Source organism: Gouania willdenowi, chromosome 16, assembly GCF_900634775.1.
Source record: "Gouania willdenowi chromosome 16, fGouWil2.1, whole genome shotgun sequence".
NCBI classification, from domain to species: Eukaryota; Metazoa; Chordata; class Actinopteri; order Blenniiformes; family Gobiesocidae; genus Gouania; species Gouania willdenowi.
In genome coordinates this window covers 38,553,447-38,560,592 of record NC_041059.1, presented here as the reverse complement: position 1 = coordinate 38,560,592, position 7,146 = coordinate 38,553,447, and the positions used below count along the sequence as shown (strand labels likewise).

The window sequence follows — 7,146 nt, the reverse complement described above, 5'->3', positions numbered from 1 at the left end:
CCCTGTTTCTCCCACACAGCTGTTCCCCAGTCCCGTGCAGGCCCCCGTAGAAGGCCAATTAGATATGCGATTTTAGCCCTATCGGACGCGTAGGAGGTCGGTTGTAACTCAAAGACGAGTGAAACCTGAGTCAAGAAGGCCTGGCAAGAGCCGAGATCTCCAGCATAGCGCTCAGGAACCGGAACCGTGGGTTCACGGCCTACTGTGGCCAGGGCAGAGGGAGAGCCTACAACCGTCGTCTCGGGGGCATTAATGGGGGTAGGCTGGCAACCTGACGCAGCTAGTGAAGAGGCTAACACGGACTGCTGACCAGTAAGGTGAGACATTTGGCTGATTAGAGCTTTAACGCTAGACACGAGAGTCTTGAGTAGCTCATCATGCCGGCCTAGAATTGCGTCATGACTAACTACAGCATGATGAGCGGCTGAGGCCTCATCTGTAGTGCGGTCTGCTGAGCTCATTATGGCCAAACTGTACTGTCACGAGACGGAACTGAGGCTCAAGCGCAGACAGCACAACAGGAGGCACAGATACAATTAACTGATTTATTTCACAAAAACTGAATACAACAGAAAACCTACCAGCGCCCTAAGTGGGGTGGTGGAGAAATTAAGTGCTGAGCTAACTGAGGGAGACCTAATACTAAGATTAACTAAAAACGATCAGGAAACTACTGATGAAAAAACAGAACCCTAGGTCTAAAGGCATAAACTCAGAATGACTAACCTAACAAAGGAAACCTCTGAACCCCAAATGGGCAGGAACACAGAGACGCTCGAGCTGCAGCCAACGCGACCGCAACGAAGGAGCCTGGCACAGGAGTGGGGAAGAACCAGCTGAAAGGTGGAGTGAGCTGAGGGATTCCAGCGGTGATGATGGTTCCAGGAGGGAAGGAAGCAGGAGAGCTCCCATCGGCTGAGAGGGTCAGAGTCTGCAATGCTTACAGTTTGGCGTCGGTTTGTGGTCTGCCGGTGTCTTAAGTAGTGGTGTGACCACTCCCCGCCGCAGCTGGAAGCAATCCTGATGATTAGAGTTGAGTAGTCTGGATAGTGAGGCATGGAGACCACCAGATGGTGCCAACGGACCAGTTCAGGAGATGCCAGAGGTAGAGGGCATGACAACCTAAGAAGCAGCAGAGAGAGAGTCAGAGGTTTTGTTTTGCTTCAATTGTTTATGAACAGATTTTAAATGAACATAAATAGAACAAAAGCTCTTCTGGTTGTTTTCCCGCCCTTTGTTAATTCTGAACACAGATTTTAAACTATACAAAGACACTTGCCTCCCGACTCGAACCCTTAATGGCCGCTTTTTCACTTTTTACACTTTCTGGCTAAGAAAATCCGGCAATCAGTCTCCCTTCACCCAATTGTTATACAGGACACTAAGCAATGCATCTCTTTGTATGCTGATATTTTGCTCTTTATCCAAAACATCTCTCAGTCCCTAGCTTATTTGTTAGATATTTTCCATAATTTCAGACAGATTTCTAGATATAAAATTAACTGGAATAAATCTGCACGACTGCCGTTAAATCCTTTTGACAGATTGTAAGCCATCTCCTTAAACATTCCTATTGTTGACGCTTTAAATATTAGGGAATCATGGTCAGCTCCTTGGTTTAATATACATTATCTTTAAATTACAAAAATGTACTTTCAGAGGTTAGGAATGACTTACAGAGATGGAAAAAGTTCCCCTTTCTCCTCAATTCCCACATATCAGTTATTAAAATGAATATCCTCCCACAAATTAATTTTTATTGCTTCATGCTTCCTCTACCCCCACCCAGTGGTTGCTGGAAAGAGTTGCACTCTGCTGTCTCTAAATGTATATGGGGGAAAAAGAAGGCTAGATAGAAACTCTCAACGCTCCAAAAAGCAAACAGGCTTGGTTGACGAGTCCAAACCTCCAACTCTGCTATTGGTCCTTTGTTTTACGCCCTGTTTCTAAATGGCTGAACCCTTCTATATTTGTTTCTTGGTGTCCAATTGAGAAAAACATCATCCACTCAGGTAAACTGCAGGACTTAATATATTCCAATATTTTCCCAAAACAAACACAAACAAAGTTTGGCATCATCATCACTGAGCTTATCTCCGTCTGGCAACACACAAGTTGCGATATTACCTCAAAATGGTTTCTGCATTCACCCATATTTCATAACTATTCTCTACAGGTAGGAGGACACCTAATCGCATTCTCCACATGGAGCAAGAAATGTGTGAAGACTTTTTGGGGTAGGGGGCTTATAATCATTCCAATAAATTTAAAATATATTTATCTTACCAGGAAGCTCTTTCTTTTTCTACCTTCAGCTGCGCTCAGCAATGGTGTTCCCTGGAACAACTTACTGTCCAGCCATTTATTTCATGCATTCATTACTAAACCCAACAGCATAGTTTCTACATTTTATACTTCAGTGAAAAGCTTTGTTTTTACCAGGGATGAATTCATCAGTCACCACCTTTGTTTATGTGATTTTCTGCTCTTTAGTGTTGCACACTTCATAGAGACAGTCACGCTCAAATTCCACTTTAGAAATGAACTTTTTATTTTCCTTCTACAAATGAAAGAATGGGAAACCACACAGCTGAGCATCCAATAACTGAGCAGCCACGAGTCCCATTTATTTAGTTAGAGCATGAAAAATACTGAAGAATACTGAAAAATGATGAAGATTTTTGTTTTTTACTGTTCATTAATTGATAAATTTGACATCTCAAACACACTGCATTGTGGGATGGGGTCAAAGGTCACAGAAAGCCAAAGTCGTGCATGAAAAAAGTCCAAACTGTGGAGGATTTTAAATGTCACAAGTTAACAAAGGTTTAAAGTTTAAGGAAAGTGAAAGGATGAACTCATAGCACTTTGGTTTACAGCCTGAGACCCAAAGTAGACAATTATTCCTTCAAAATAAGAGCAAATATCAGCTGCTAAACATGAACACAACAATCTGCTGGCTTTAGACAGCCTGAAAGTGTCTTTGGCATCTTCTTGACTGATGGTGGAGGAAAAAGACAGAGCTTGTTTGTGAATTGAAAGGAATATGCACACACAGAATCACGTAATAACACTTATTGAGGCTAAGTTATCTAGAATCACATTTGTATCATAAAGTTCATGACCATTTTGTTCCACGTTTGATGTTTTTCAGGATCTGGTCTCTCGGTGGGAAACATACACAATACAAACACTGGATCACATGTTCATCTCACAATAGTCTATTTAAAACCATTTCTACTGTTTCCATTTCACAAGTGCATCAGTGCTGTTTGAGCAGTCCCTAATGACACAATGTGGGTGGGGCTTATTGACTAAAGGCCTTTAAATACTCAACCATCTTCACAGCACTGCATTTACATTCATTACTCACAGTGAACTAAGTATTGCTGAGGTTCTTCAAGTTAATGTGAGATCTTAATCAAGTGATGAATAGATATGAAGTAGAATATTAGATGAGTTGTTAAATCTGTGGTTTTCCCACAGACTGAGTCTCTGTGGTCTCTCAGAGAGAAGCTGTGTAGCTCTGTCCTCAGTCCTCCAGTCTGAAACATCTGGACCTGAGTACCAACCAGCTGCAGGATTCAGGAGTGAAGCTGCTGTGTGAAGGACTGAAGAGTCCTCACAGTAAACTGGACTCTCTCAGGTCAGTTCCAGCACGTTGCTTCTCACCTACATTTTACTAGAACATTGTGTTGGTTGTTGTCCTCTTCCTGTCAGATGACAGATCTCCTCACTTGTTTCCTGAGTTCTTGATGTTCTTCTGAACCCAGTCTGTCAGGTTGTCTCATCACCGATGTGGGCTGTGCTTCTCTAACAGCAGCTTTGAGATCCAACTCTTCCAGTGTGAGAGAGCTGGACCTGAGCTACAACCATACAGGAGACTCAGCAGTGAAGCTGCTCTCTTCCAGACTGGAGGATCCACAGCACAAACTGCAGACTCTGAGGTGAGAGCACATCACAGGAGCTCATCTTTTCCTAAACACCTCCTTTCTTTACATGTTCTCAATCATCACTTTGATGTGACTAACATGGTTTCTCACGCTTGATTCAGGGTTGGCCTCAATTAGAATTGTAATCGCTTAATTGATAATTAATTATTATTATGGCCATATTATAAACGTAATTTAAAAAATCTGTCACCGTTGCCATCATAATTGAATTGTAAGTGAGTTCAGATAATTGACTTTATAATTGTTATTACCCTAGAAATTCTATAAACTGTCAATTACAAATTAATTCACCAAAAACAGGTCTATGGCTTACACATGTGTAGTTAACAAATCTTAAAATATGTTTCATATTAAGTTTTCCCACTACCTGCCAGTGAATTTTCACACCCATACAGATGTTGAAGGTTAGAAGAGTTAGGATATAAATAGAATGTTTTTTAATAGGGACGATGCAATTCTAGAGTAACAATACTGTGAAAGTAACTGATGCTTTGAAAGAGTTTATAGCTATTGCTTAATTCCACCTCTTTTACGGAATACATTATAATCAATGCACTAAAATATAAATGTAAAGATACTAAAATGACATCATACACACAAAAAAATCACATATAATCATCACAACGTTACATAAATAAAAGTTAGTAAAATTGTATTTGAACTTTAGTAACTGGGAACATATTTGTAATTGACTTACAGGGGCAAAATAATAGTATTTATAATTGGAAAAAATGCAGGTTATCATAATCTACCAATAAAAGCAAGAAATATGGCTTCAATTTAGTGCCAAAAACCCAAGCGCATAAAAACTGTAATCGCACAGAGTTAGATCACTTTCTGCGCGCGCCATGTCTTTCTGCGCGTGCGCGGTGCCTTTTTGCGCGCTTGCCATCTTGGTCTGTGCGCTTGCGGGGATCTCTCTGCGCGCGGCAATGTTGAGTTTTGGCACTTTGGGGGCGGGCATTGCATGGATGGCACCTCCTGTCTGATTGGTCACTTGAAAAATGGTCAGAGCCAATCAGAGGTACAGTAGGGCGGGTCATCACAGTATAAAGTCTGTGGCTGTTTCCTGGGACAAAAAATAAAAAGTTATCTCTCAGATTTCATTTGATTTTAATTTATTTTTTTAACTTTGTTAGCTAAACCGACTCCTGGTCATGGCACGTGCGCAGAAAGTGATCTAACTGTGTGCAATTACAGTTTTTATGTGCTTGGGTTTTTGGCACTAAATTGACGCCATAAAGAAAGTTCTGTATGCGTGTGTGTTTGTGGAACAAATATCTCCCCGGCGCTGTGTCTGTTCAACTTGAAACTTTGTCAACGGCTTTCAAAATACCAAGTGTGTGCATCCGTCATTTTGGAATAATTTGGTGGTGCAAAACGTTCATTTTAGTTTTAAGATTACGGCTCCCTCTCGGTACTGTACTGCTTCTTCCGGTTCCGGGTTCATGACGTCACTGTGTTGCAGTTTGTTTGGGTTTAAAAAATAAGGTCAATATTAAAAAAGTTTTTGTACTTCTAAAAGTTATTTAAGTTAATACTTCATGTTTTTTTTTTTTTTTTTTTATTATACCCATGATCCCAAACTTCCTTTAAATCACGGGTCACAAAGTCTACTTCCTCCACCCTCTCCATTACTGTGCGCAGCGGCACCATATTACCATGCTTCTTCAGACAGAGGAATATACCTTTTTTGTGAGCGGATGGGTCCACAACACGGCTCCATGATGATTATCGTTTGTTCTGCGCAAGGGTGAGTGATATACTAGCAAAGCTCTCGAGTCTAATTAGGTGCATGCGTGCGGCTGATGTGCATGCGTGTGTGTGAGATTGCGCCCACGGAGGAGTCCACGAACAGGTAGTGAGACACACACACACACGATAATCACCCCTGCACTAAGAAATGTTAAATGCTAAATGAATACTTTTATTTGTACGAATTTATGTCTTTTATCAAATTCTACCTAAACCGCTGCATTGGTACAAACTTTATTTATCAATTCATCATGCGCATGTCCCATAGAATTAAACCAGGGAAATTGCACACACTATTTTACTTTGCACCTGCAAATATATGTATGTATGTACACCTTTTTTGTACATCCAACCTTCAAACACGTACTCATTTGGCTATAATTGCTAACTCTAACCATGACTAAGCTCACGCTATATGAATACATACTTCCGATGGGCACTGTACTAGTCATAATTGAATTGTAATTGAAGAAGTAAGTAAAAAATGTAATTAACTTTAACCCTGGCTTGATCACACTTTGGGCTATTTGAACGATCTCTGTAACCAATCACAGGCTGGGATGTTGAAAATCCAGCTGTTTTTGTATTTCATCCTTTTACGATCTCACCGGCGCAAATGTAGAAAACGAATGAAAGTGTGTGTCAAAGTGAGGAGCTGTGCTTCATGTTGGACTGTAAATCACTGCCTGTGTTTGCTCCTGCAGGGGGCGGAGCCAGGCGGAGAGCAGTATTTAAAAGCTGGTGTGAGGAAGTGTAAGTGTGTCTGCACACACAGCTGATCGTTGAGCTGTTTATTCATTCAAAGTCTCCTCAGTATACTCTGAGTGAATGAACATGTCAGAGATAGAGAAAGAATGAAGCATCACATGTGTCCATGATAAACTACAGCGCTGTGCGTTTTGTGTCTCCATCAGATTTCTGTCACATTCAACTGGACAAAAACTCCATCAACACAAAGCTCAGACTGTCTGACAACAACAGGACGGTGACATATGTGAAGGAGGAGGAGCCTTATCCTGATCATCAGGACAGATTTGATTCCTGGGAGCAGGTGCTGTGTAATACTGGTCTGACTGGTCGCTGTTACTGGGAGGTGGAGTGGAATGGAGATGTTGATATATCAGTGAGTTACAGAAGAATCAGAAGGAAAGGAGGGAGTGATGATTCTGTGTTTGATCGTAATAATCAGACCTGGAGTCTGATCTGCTCTAAAGGTTTTTACGTCTTCATTCACAATATCAAACACACACAGACTTCCTGTCCCTGTCCTTCCTCTGGTAGAGTAGGAGTGTATGTGGACTGTCCTGCTGGACGTCTGTCCTTCTATGAAGTCTCCTCTGACTCTCTGAGACACTACAGCGTCTCCTTCACTGAGCCTTTGTATCCTGGGTTTGGATGTTGGTCCTCTGGTTCCTCAGTGTCTCTGTGTCCTCTGTGA

At 41.5% G+C, this 7,146-nt stretch overlaps 1 pseudogene; it reads left to right on the top strand.

The window, feature by feature from the left end:
- The first annotated feature begins 875 nt into the window (after nt 1-875).
- On the top strand, nt 876-7,146 carry LOC114478468 (stonustoxin subunit alpha-like; annotated as a pseudogene).